The 13,218-nt window shown below is 43.7% G+C and overlaps 1 protein-coding gene and 1 non-coding gene across 2 annotated transcripts in view; both read left to right on the plus strand.

The window, feature by feature from the left end:
* Positions 1 to 13,218, plus strand: part of LOC126337023 (lactosylceramide 4-alpha-galactosyltransferase-like) — a 315,763-nt gene that overhangs the window by 250,708 nt on the left and 51,837 nt on the right. The window lies entirely within an intron of this gene.
* Positions 11,781 to 11,855, plus strand: Trnai-uau (transfer RNA isoleucine (anticodon UAU)). The gene has a single exon. It is a non-coding gene; the product is annotated as a tRNA-Ile (tRNA).

Here is a 13,218-nt window from a genome sequence, read left to right on the forward strand (position 1 = left end):
TCCGGTTTCAGCTCTTGAGGAAGAATGGGCTGCTATTCCTCCAGACATTCACACTTCTAATTGACAGTATCGCCAGCTGAGTTCAAGGCGTCGTAAAAGCGATGGGTGGACGCAGTCCATATTAATGTCCACTTACAGTTGTCCGAATAGCGTATGAGGCTCAGCGGGTTATGAGCAGAGCCACGAATGGATGTCCAGCCACTGCTGGGAGAAGTAAGTTTCTGCGTCCTGCCTTTAGAAACCGAACACGTTTGCCTGTGTGGCGTGTTAGCACCCATGATTCAGCATTCCCACAGCAAAAGCTCTGCGTCACCAGCCCGCTGAGTGTCGTGAAAGGCAGAGACCTCGCTTCTTGTGTTCAGATGACTGCTGGCGTCACCTCGACCACACGGAGACTATTTTTAGGTTGGGTTTAACTACGACTGTTGTGAATACCACTTGAATACACTAAGAAGTACCTCAAAACAGCATTTCTTTTTTAAAAAAATCCAGAATATGAGTTATTAGTATGTCAAACCTATTGGTTTTTATTTACGATTTCGTCTGTAGCATATGGCACTAACTGTGAGGGTAAAGGACATTTTCTAACACGTTTTACAGTGTGATAAATTTAAAAAATACGTTACGTTTAACTATCTACACTAGCTTTCATAGATCATGGAAGAAACATTACACTTTTTAATTTACACATTTATTCACTTTTTTCTTTACACACAACGATCTCGAATACGAATCACTTTATATTATTTCCATTTATGACAAAGAAGCATGTTGTTACGCTATGGAAATGATTTTTTACGCCAGCCGCGGTGGTCTCGCGGCTCTAGGCGCGCAGTCCGGAACCGTGCGACTACTACGGTCGCAGGTTCGAATCCTGCCTCTGGCATGGATGTGTGTGATGTCCTTAGGTTAGTTAGGTTTACGTAGTTCTAAGTTCTAGGGGACTTATGACCACAGCAGTTGAGTCCCATAGTGCTCAGAGCCATTTTTTTTTTAATTTTTTACACATAGTGCAGTGTATTAAGCATCAATACTGGAATAGTTCATTTATTGTCCTTTTCCTCCTATGCGTAATTTGTTGTTAATGCTACAGATTGTTACAAATTAGCTTTATGTTCTCAGAATTGCAGTGTTTGCAAATATAATGTTCGTAGAAATTGGCACAGAAGACAGAAACTCATACTATACAGCAGAGACACTGAAATCACTTCGTTGGTGCCCTAGGTTTCGAGTAAGGTTCAGGACCTCAGTGCAGAACCACCCTCCTCCTTCGTTAGAATCATCTCTTGTCGCACATTTTTATTATATTTCTGTACCTTTATGCTCAGTTTCTGCCTTGCACATAGAAACAGGTGTCTTTTTCACAGTTGCACCTGTCTCTGTTTCGGCGTAAGAACAACGCCCATACTGGCGCACCAGCCCCGGCAGTACTCTTCATTTGCTTCTATTTATTCATCACCTCACACCTGCCAGATTTGGGAACTAGCAAATATATTGTGGGCTAACACGAATTTGTGGTTTGTACGTGGAAGGATCTGTTTGTGTAGAACGATTCCTGCACGTACATCTATCTTTAACAATGTTCTTCCTGCGACGGATAGTCAGTCGTGACCGACAGCAAAAAGTCTCCTTGACCATCAGTGATGACAGACGGGAGTCACCATGAATGAGAATGAAGGACGCACTGCGGAAGAAATATAATGAATGGTTCTAAGTTTACGTGTCTACTCCGCAAACCACTGTGCAGTGCATGGCGGAAGAATATTATCGCGTTTCTTCATACTTCTAGTCGCTTATTGAGCGAAAGAGTAAGCACATTCCTTATGATTCAGCGCATGCTCTAATCTCTTTGGTAGTATTCTCTCTGACATTATTCTCAAATACAGTTCTCTAAATTTGCTCAACAGGATTTTGTGAAATTTATATCGTCTACAAAGACGCGCTCTCTCTTCCAGAACTGACTAAGCATTACAGCTTCCATAGTTGAGTGGTTAGCACAGTTGAATGCCAGGTGAGGTGCTCGGGTACGATATCCGGCAGGATCGGATATTTTCTCCCCTTGGGGATTTGGTGTCGTGTCGTCCTCGTTATCATTTCATCAGCATCGACACGCAAGTCGACAACTTATATACTTTCAAATGGGCTATACCGACGTATTAAGATCCTGACAACGCGTCTTTGTATTCGTTCAATGTCTTGTAATATATTAGTTCCTGGTCCCCACATGTGGTAATCCCTGTTCGCTGTTGCAGTCGCCGCAGGCAGTTTCCACTGCAGGGAGAGGGATTCATGTTCGGCATGAACTTGATGGGCTTGTGTTTCTCTCATTCTTCTGAATGGATGGCGATCACAATCAACTAGGATGAATTTACGGTAGAGCAAATTTCCAATGACAGCTTATGTTTTGAGAGACCCATTACAGAGAAAGTTATCAGACTCCAGATGTCCAATGAAAATGTCTGTAAGGTCTGGATGTGAAAACACAGGGGTACCAGGAGGAATGGTGAATATTCAGAGATGTTACAGGAACGATCATTCTAAGCAAAAAAGTCTAGTATATATGGGTTCTAAAATGTTTACCGTAACAGCTATAAGTATTTCTTCATCTTCGCTACAGTGAATTATGTCTCTTCGACTGAACAAGTGCTCATAGCTCTTGACGTATTCATCTTAGAGTCCTTGTTTATTGGACATTTTTTTCTTGTTCTGGTTCGTACTACTTCGTCACAATAGCATAGATGAACAGCTACGAATTTTAGAGCCCACGCTTACTAGAGTTTATTCTTCCTATGATCGTTCCTGTCTTTTCTTTGAATACTGAGCGTTCCTCCTGGGACACCCTGTATAATTTCGTGGAGTGGTTGGGAACTCGCGAAATCGAATAGTCGGCCGGCAGCTCTCGTAGCGTGTACTGGTGTACGCTCTGGGTCAGAGGTGGAGTTTTTTAGTAATGCATCTCTGAAGACAGGAGTATGTGATCCTTCGTGATTAGCCAAGTTACTCAGTGCAGTACGGAAGACTGAGAAGAATCCGAAGTGCATTCCCGTGAAAGGGCGTGGAATTCTCGTTAGGCTCCCTCCTGTTTTTCTGGACGACTGGTGCGAATTAGTGTCGATGGACGTGTTCGGCAAAGAGAGACCTCAGAGGAGAACGTGAAGGCATTAGTTAAGCGGAGGTCGCATTACGTAAAAGTGAAGGACTTGGCTGAGGTTAGTTCGAGCCGATGAATTTCACAGTAGGACATAATGCAGAGAATTAGTAGACAGTATGCTCCCTCATATTTTATTTTTGTGTATAAGCTTCATTCAGCTTTGTTGCTTTCATCAGTATAACTGCAAACAATCGCATTTCATTATATTTTACTCAATGTGTAATTTATTGTTTTTACTTTGAATTCTGTAGTGACGTCGTGAAGTTGTAAACTACTGCTGCTGTCCGTAGTTCTTAGATGCAATAGTTTTTCAGTAACGTTTTAATATTGTTAGACACGTGGATGGTGCATGCATATTGTAATACATTTTATTATTTTGACAATGGTCAATATTAGACAGCTAGTTCTTTGCTCAAAGGTACACGTATCTATGGAACTGTTATTGATGTCCATAAATTTTGTTCTTGATTTATTTGTAATCTCTGCTGTTTTTGCTGTGTGCTTGAAATCGATTTGTTCATTTGGTACACCTTTGAGGAAACAGCTAGCTGTGAGTTTCCACAACTGTCAGAATAATAGAACACTTGTTATAATATACGTGCAACATCAAATCATCGAAAATTTTAAAATTTTACCGAAAAAAATATTGCATCCAACTACTATGGACAGCGGCAATAGTTTGCTGAAAGTTGACATAGTTCGTTTACATTTATAAATTTCATGTTATGGAAAATATAAATAAAAGCGATTGTTTGCGAATGGACTGATGAAGGCAATAAATCCGAAATAAGCTGATCTACAAGAATAAAATATCAAGGCACGCCTACCGTCTAAAATGCTGCAGGTTCCATATTAAAGAAAATCATGCCAATACATTTAATTTGTTTCAGTGCAAATTTCAGAGTGACGTTTTTGTGTGACCTTCTCCCTAAAGATTTTGGAGTGTCTTCCTGTTATATTGTGGTAATTATCGGTGAAAATAGCTAGTGGTCAGTTGGAAGCGGTGTATGAACTATCGGAGAGAGCACTTACTGCAGTCCAGTGGTCGGATCTCGGAATATTTATGGGAGTAGTTGGATTACTACAGGACTTTTGAAAGTTGAATTTGGAATTGTGAGAAGTTTAGCCCGCCTGGGTAGCAGTGCGTGTTAAAGCACAGATTCCGGGACGGGGACTTGGGCCGTCCGGCGCAATAACGACGAGAGCCCGTATGCCGGCCAGCCTGGATGTGGTTTTTAGTCGGTTTCCCACATCCGACTAGGTGAATACCGAGCTGCTAAACAACTTCCGCCTTAGATACACGATTCGCTTTTAGAAAACTATCGCACACAGACAGTTGCGGTACAGATTTCCGCCTCAGCGGCTAACTGGGTGGCGACAGGAACCCCGTTCTGCAACCCCTTAAGTTAACTTACCAGTGAACGATTGGAAAAACAGTAACAATTTTCATAAAGTTTGAGGGTCTAACTATATAATGTCAACTAAACACAAAGAAATTTTAGGACAATGAAAGTGTTTTGAGGGTGAAGATTTTGGTATAAGAATAATCAGATTAGCTTCGATATAAACTTTATTATATAAACTTTTATGTCGGTCAGTAATTACAATCAAATGATTTCAATCAATAGTTTTTATACTATAAGTACATAAATTAGACAATGAAAATTAAGGTAATTTCTTGTAATTAATAAGAGTACATTTTTCCTCCTGCTGATAGTAAGCCAGTGTCTGTATTCTACCGATCTCCAAAAGGTGGCCTGAAAGATCACAAATTTCAGACCTCTAGCTAGCCAAGCGGTCTGAGGCGCTGCAGTCATGGACTGTGCGCGGCTGGTCCCGGCGGAGGTTCGAGTCCTCCCACGGGCATGGGTGTGTGTGTTTGTCTTTAGGATAACTTACCAATTCGATTCTACACAGAGTACGCGAAAGAACTTGCCCCCCCCCCCCCCCCTCTAACAGGCGTGTACCGCAAGTGTCTAGAGGAACGGAAGGTTCCAAATGATTGGAGAAGAGCACAGGTAGTCCCAGTCTTCAAGAAGGGACGTCGATCTGTTGTGGAATTTTAGAAGATGTTTTTTGCTCGAGTATCATGTCGTTTCTGGAAACCCAGAATCTACTCTGTAGGAATCAACATGGATTCCGGAAACAGCGATCGTGTGAGACCCAACTCGCTTTATTTGTTCATGAGACCCAGAAATTATTAGATACAGGCTCCCAGGTAGATGCTATTTTCCTAGACTTCCGGAAGGCGTTCGATACAGTTCCGCACTGTCGCCTGATAAACAAAGTAAGAGCCTACGGACTATCAGACCAGCTGTGTGGCTGGATTGAAGAATTTTTAGCAAACAGAACACAGCATGTTGTTATCAATGGAGAGACGCCTACAGACGTTAAAATAACCTCTGGCGTGCCACAGGGGAGTGTTATGGGACCATTGCTTTTCACAATATTTATAAATGACATAGTAGATAGTGTCGGAAGTTCCATGCGGCTTTTCGTGGATGATGCTGTAGTATACAGGGAATTTGCAGCATTAGAAAAATGTAGCGAAATGCAGGAAGATCTGCAGTGGATAGGCACTTGGTGCAGGGAGTGGCAACTGACCCTTAACATAGACAAATGTAATGTATTGCGAATACATAGAAAGAAGGATCCTTTATTGTATGATTATATGATAGCGGAACAAACACTGGTAGCAGTTACTTCTGTAAAGTATCTGGGAATATGCGTGCGGAACGATTTGAAGTGGAATGATCATATAAAATTAATTGTTGGTAAGGCGGGTACCTGGTTGAGATTCATTGGGAGAGTCCTTAGAAACTGTAGTCCATGAACAAAGGAGGTGGCTTACAAAACACTCGTTCGATCTATACTTGAGTATTACCTATCAGTGTGGGATCCGTACCAGACCGGGTTGATGGAGGAGATAGAGAAGACCTAAAGAAGAGCGGCGCGTTTCGCCACAGGGTTATTCGCTAACCGTGATAGCGTTACGGAGATGTTTAGCAAACTCAAGTGGCAGACTCTGCAAGAGAGGCGCTCTGCAACGCGGTGTAGCTTGCTCTCCAGGTTTCGAGAGGGTGCGTTTCTGGATGAGGTATCGAATATATTGCTTCCTCCTACTTATACCTCCCGAGGAGATCACGAATGTAAAATTAGAGAGATTTGAGCGCGCACGGAGGCTTTCAGACAGTCGTTTTTCCCACGAACCATGTGCAACTGGAACAGAAAAGGGAGGTAATGACAGTGGCACGTAAAGTGCCCTCCGCCACACACCGTTGGGTGGCTTGCGGAGTATAAATGTAGATGTAGGTTAAGTAGTGTGTAAGCTTATGGACTGATGACCTTAGCAGTTAAGTCCCATAAGATTTCACACACACTTGAACATTTGAGACCTCTAGCGCAAATAGCTTTTTTTTTGCGTAAAATAAACATGTCAGAAAATTTGATTTTTGGGAAATTCAGTTTAAAGGTACATTTCATCTGTTACTTACTTCTATTGTTCTTAAGGCCCTCCAGTTGCGTAATATTCTTGGTTTGTGTGTTTCTCATCTTCGCTCTTCCTTTTCTTGCTCCTTTGTGCCATCCTGGCCTCTTTGGTTGCCTCAAGAGCCCATTTTTCGTTTCACGGCTTCCCTACTTCCTCTGTTGTTCTTAAGGCCCTCCGGTTGCATATTATTCTTGGTTTGCGTGTTCCTCATCTTCTCTCTTCCTTTTCTTGCTCCTCCGAGCTACTTTGGCCTAATTGGTTGCGTCAGGAACCCGTTTCTCGTGCGGAATTTTCCGATTCAGGGCTTCCTTGGTTGCCTCAGGAGCCCAGTTTTCGTGCGGAATTTTTCGTTTCACGGCTTCTCGGTTTACTTCCTGACTTTGAACGCCAGTTCACAGCGCTCCGCTTGCTAGCTGTCCAATTATAATGGGATAAGTCCAAACAAGTGATAGTGAGAGAATCGCATAAATTAGACACATCGCGACCGCATAAATTACCCTAACTCCTCGCTGCCTTCACTTACAAGCTTCAAACTTTGACACCGCCAAGCGACCACCGACCTTATTACGTGATATCAATTTCAACTTGATACACGCTTATTTTCTCAGGGAAAAACGCTCTCAAAGACGGAAATACAAACCGACAAACAGATTTAAGGAACTCAGAGAAAAGCTGTTTTTTCGTCTTATGTAATTACAAATTAAACACTTTCCGTTACTTTCCTTCAATTGTACTGTGAAACCTTGCTTCTTTCCGCGTCTCACGCTTCTACGTCAACACAAATAATAATGACGCCATTTGACATCCGACCGCAGCGGAAACACGGTCGTTGCCGCATACCTGCTTATATTTAAATTTGTTTTTAAAGATGTTTCCGATGACAGAATCGATTATTTTAAGTACCATTTTGTTCACAAAACTCTAAATATTGATTTGAGACAAAAAATTTCGAATTTTTGAAGCTGATTCACTAGCAAGTGACCTTACGCTAGCCGTGGCAACTCTGTGAATAACTATGCCGACACTGCGTCGATGCGCGATAAACGCACAAGGAAACGAAACGAAGGTGAAAAATTGTGGGAAGTTAGCCCTGTCTAGCTGATCAAAGCGAGGCTTGCGACCCCTGCTTAGAATTGTCAGTGGTGGAGCAGAGTAGAGAATTAATCCCGCTCCGCCAATAAACGCTTCCGATTACATCGGCGGAGCGGTACGCATTGTAATTTGTCTTGCGAGCCGCTAATCGTTGACTAATGCGTCCATTCTGGCTGAATCCTCGAGTGATGCTCCGCTTGACGCCAGGGAAACTCCGAAACAAGACAAGAACTTTCTTTTTATTAACTTTGTTTTTAATTCCGTTTCAGACAGAGCCCATTTCGCCAGATACAATTATTGCACATAATGATACAAACTGGACGTTAACGTAAGAGGAACGTTTCTCTCTGTTGTCATCCCTACTTGTTGAAGACTCCACTCACAGGAACAATATTCCGTAATTTGTGGTGCTGGCGTATTGTAATGCGATTACCATTACTGATGCATTGCATTTTTGTCAGAACTCTTCCAGCACATCTGTCTTCCATTCGTTTTCTCTAATACTGCTTATATCATCGGTTTTTTCTCATTATTAGAGGCAGTGTGTTTCATTCATCCTCGTTTAAAGAGCGCTACAATTCATTGCACTAATTGAAAATATCGTCCACGTCTTTCTGCATATACCTAGGATCGTCCGACGACGATACTTATCTATACACAACAACATCGTAAGCCAACAGAGTTTTAGCGCTGCTGGTCCTACCCGATACATTGATTGTGTGTTGAAACATCGAAGTTCCGTTTATACACACATCTAAAAATGTTTTGTAATACCCCGGTTCCCAGAACTCCTGAAGATACACGTTGACTGTTGAGATTGTATCACAGACACAGTCCCATTGACTTTTCAGTGATGTCACTAAACTCGCCCAAAGATGTAAACAACCATGCATGAGGAGCGCCTATTAGACGGAGGGGGTCAGACAGCCGATCAGTTCCAGTCATTCCACCAGGAATGAGGTTCACGGCTCGTGTTGTCTGTAGCTCAACCATGCCTAGACGGTCAATACCGCAGTTTGTTCGTGTCCGCATTGTTACTTTGTCCCACGAAGGGCTCTCAACAAGGGAGGTGTCCAGGCGTCTCGGAGTGAACAAAAGCGATGTTGTTCGGACGTGGAGGGAATACACAGAGACAGGAACTGTGGATGACATGCCTCGCTCAGGCCGCCCAAGGGCTACTACTGCAGTGGGTGACCGCTACCTACTGATTATGACTCGGAGGAACCCAGGCAGCAACGCCACCATGTTGAATAATGCTTTTCGTGCAGCGACAGGACGTCGTGTTGCGACTCAAACTGTGCGCAGTAGCCTGCATGATGCGCAACTTCACTCCCGACGTCCATGGCGAGATCCATCTTTGTAACCACAACACCACGCAGCGCGGTACAGATGGGCCCAACAACATGCCGAATGGACCGCTCAGGATTGTCATCGCGTTCTCTCCACCGATGGGTGTCGCATATGCCTTCAACCAAACAATTGTCGGGGACGTGTTTGGGGGCACCCGACCAGGCTGAACACCTTAGACACACTGTCCAGCGAGTGCAGCAATGTGGACGTTCTCTGCTGTTTTGGTGTGGCATTATGTGGGGCCGACGTGCGCCGCTGAAGGTCATGGAAGGCGCCGTAACGGCTGTAAGATACGTGAATGCCACCCTCTGACCGATAGTGCAACCATATCTGCGGCAGAAAAAAATGGTTCAGAGCACTATTGGACTTAACTTCTGTGGTCATCAGTCCGCTAGAACTTAGAACTACTTAAACCTAACTAACCTAAGGACATCACACACAGCCATGCCCGAGGCAGGAGTCGAACCTGCGACCGTAGCAGTCCCGCGGTTCCGGACTGCGCGCCTAGAACCACTAGACCACCGCGGTTGGCTCTGCGGCAGATTGGCGAAGCATTCGTCTTCATGTACGACAACTAGCGCATTCATCGTGCAGATCTTGTGAATGACTTCCTTCAAGATAACATCGCTCAACTAGAGTGTTCTCCAGACATGAATCCTATGAAACATGGTTGGGATGGATTGAAAAGGGCTGTATATGGATGACGTGACCCACCAACCACTCCGAGGGATCACGCCGAATAGCTGTTGAGGAGTGGGACAATTTGGACCAACAGCGCTTTGATGAACTTGTGGATAGTATGCCGAGACGAAATACAGGCATCCATCAATGGAAGAGGACGTGCTACTGGGTATTAGAGGTACCGGTGTGTACAGCAATCTGGACCACCACCTCTGGAGGTCTCGCTGTACTGATCTCTATTCCAATTTTCTCTACAGGTTCCGGAACTCTCGGGACCGAGGTGATGGAAAACTTTGATGTGTGTGTAAACGAACTTAGCACTCCGTATAATAACTGCTATCGAATTTAAGTCATCTGCGCACATAATTCCTGGCGTGCGAGAAGCAGGCGTGAGATTTGCTAAAAGGCATTAATTCGATACCAGTTATTACACTAACTGTTACTTTCTTCACGACGAAGACACTCGGAATATCTGTGACCATACTGGCTACGTTTTGGAGCCGTGATTGTGTGAAATAATTATATTTATTTAACTTTAATTTATGTTATTTTAACATACTGAAACGCGTTTTGAGCATGTTCTGTTGAACTACAGTCCTTTGTACATACAGAAAGTTGTTTTTAACTATAAGATGTCTTAAATTAACGCAGGATTTTTTGTGTATTGTTCACTGCTGGTGTGGCTGTTGGGGTATTTGGAAGGAGTGGAGGTATTGGTTGGCCAGAATGTTGCTGTCCAATGATGTCTTTGTTGGTGTGGAGCTGCGGCTCGCTGTTTACTACGATTGCCATCACAGCCTGTGTGGGATGCTGATAGTTTTGCATCAGTTGCTATGATGCGGAAACCAAGTCACATTTTTTTGTTTGACAGTTGTTCACTTACGATTTTTCTGTCCCAAAGCTTCCTTTTCATTATTGGTACACTGGGGAACTGTTGTGAGATATTTCATTATTGCAATACATATATTGGCAATGTTTTTTGACGTAATTTATTTCACAAATTTTTTCTATATTCGAGTAAACACTATATACTTAATACAATATGGCGGCCTTGCAGTGGCGATACTGACAGTCTGCTAGTTCGTTTCGCATTGGCACATATTAAATCAATTGCACCAGAAATGGCTTAACATTAGTGAAGAATTTTGAGTTCTCGAATTTGGTTATTTCATTAAGAGCATTATCTCCACATTTTACATTATGAATGAAAATTTCCATTTCTTCCATGATATCCATTCTTTTGTTTTTTCCGATTTTGTGTAAAATTTCAAGGTTGTCTTCGATTTTCAAAAGGGGCCTATGTAGGAAGCTTATTCACGATAAAAAAAACGCCAGATACAGACTTCTGATGCTTCTGGCATCTACAAAATTACCGGCAACCAATGCAACAAATAAGTATTATACAGGGTGATTTTTTCCACTGTGTACAAACTGTAGGGATTGATCGACGAGAGGCGACGGAACAAAAAAGAACTAATGAACTTCTGTCCAGAAATGGAGGTCTCCACGCTTTTTTTCCCTTGAGTTATCAGTCTTCTGACTGGTTTGATGTTGCCCGCCACGAATTCCTCCCCTGTGCCAACCTCTTCATGTCAGAGTAGCACTTACAACCTACGTCCACAATTATTTGCTTGACGTATTCCAATCTCTGTCTTCCTCTACAGTTTTTGCCCTCTACAGCTCCTTCTAGTACCATGGAAGTCATTCCCTGATGATGTACTGTCATCCTGTCCCTTCTCCTTGTCAATGCTTTCCACACATTTCTTTCCTCTCCATCTCTGCGGCAGAACTTCCTCATTCCTCACTATATCAGTCGACCAAATTTTCAACATTCCTCTGTAGCACCACATCTGAAATGCTTAGATTCTCTTCTGTTTCATTTTTGGCACAGTCCATGTTTCACTACCATTCAATTCTGTGCTCCAAACGTACATTCTCAGAAATTTCTCTGTCAAATTAAGATCTGTGTTTGATACTAGTAGACTTCTCTCGGCCAGGTATGCCCTTTTTAGCAGTGCCCTCGGTGGCTCAGATGGATAGAGCGTCTGCCATATAAGCTGGAGATCCCGGGTTCGAGTCCCGGTCGGGGCACACATTTTCATCTGTCCCCGTTGATATATATCAACGCCCGTCAGCAGCTGAAGGTATTAATATAATTCTAATTTCGTTCTAGGCATCTGCAGCTCATCAATGGTGACCCGAAAGAACAGACACCATATCTATTTAAGTATGTTGGTGACAGGGGTGAACGACGGCTGCGGACATGTGTACGGTCGAATAGATGTATAACTGTTGAGCAACTGACCACCGAGATGAACCAAGGGGCTACCAAAAGTGTTTCCTCAACAACAGTTGAGGGAACGCTGCTGCCTAGGAGCCTCCGAGCAGGTGCCTCGTTCTTGCAGCCATGCTGACTACTGTTCATCGACGACGAGGGCTAGAATTTGCACGCCGCTACCTCAACATGACGTCCAAGGTGTGGCCTTTTCAAATGAACCACGTTTCTTGCTGAATTATCCTAAGGACCGTTGATGTGTACTGAGCGAAACGTCTGAAAGGAAACGCCCGCCATGCGTCATGGTCTGGGGAATGCTTTCGTAGCAGCCCCTGATGGATATCGTCGTTGTACCCAATGGATCAACACAAGTGTGCATCTATCCACGGGTACAATGTCTACCCCAAGATGCAATTTGTTTTACCTCGGTACGATGACTGCAGGACAGTGCAACGTGTCACACAGCGTGCGTGGTTCGAAGAGCACCAGAATGAGTTCGTCGTACTTATCTGGCGACCAAACTCTCCGGATTAAAACCCGATAGAGAATATGTGGGACCACCTCGATCGAGCTGTTCGTGCCATGGAAGAAATGTCATTGTCGGATCTAGATACATCGTAAAAAGTACAAATTATTCGATATATCGACGGAAAAATCATCGACGTATCGGCCTACAAAAATGTCTGCTGCACATTGTAAATATACTATCGGTTTTAGAGCTGTATATTTAACTACTGATTTATTATATTTATTACTAGATACTTTCTACATCAACAAGCTAGCAGCCTGCCTATCCCCCCTAGAACAAGAATTGAGAGGAAAAATATGCACCTTTGCGCTTCGCGTTAACCACTTTGCCAACAATGGTAACTGCATATATGTTGTATGTTGTATATTAACCGGGACCTAGAAACGACGGAGAGGCTTCGTCCCCGCCGCAGTGGTTCAGAACCCCACGATGACTACCGCAGTCCACTTCACCCCTCCGCCGCCCCTCACCGAACGCAGGGTTATTGTGTGGTTCGGCCCCCGGCGGACCCCCAAGGGAACGTCTCACACCAGACGAGTGAAACCCCTATCTTAGCGTAGTAGAGTAATGGTGGTGTACGCGTACGTGGAGAACTTGTTTGCGCGGCAATCGCCGACATAGTGTAGCTGAGGCGGAATAAGGGGAACCAG

This window comes from Schistocerca gregaria, chromosome 2, assembly GCF_023897955.1.
Source record: "Schistocerca gregaria isolate iqSchGreg1 chromosome 2, iqSchGreg1.2, whole genome shotgun sequence".
In the NCBI taxonomy this organism is placed as follows: Eukaryota; Metazoa; Arthropoda; class Insecta; order Orthoptera; family Acrididae; genus Schistocerca; species Schistocerca gregaria.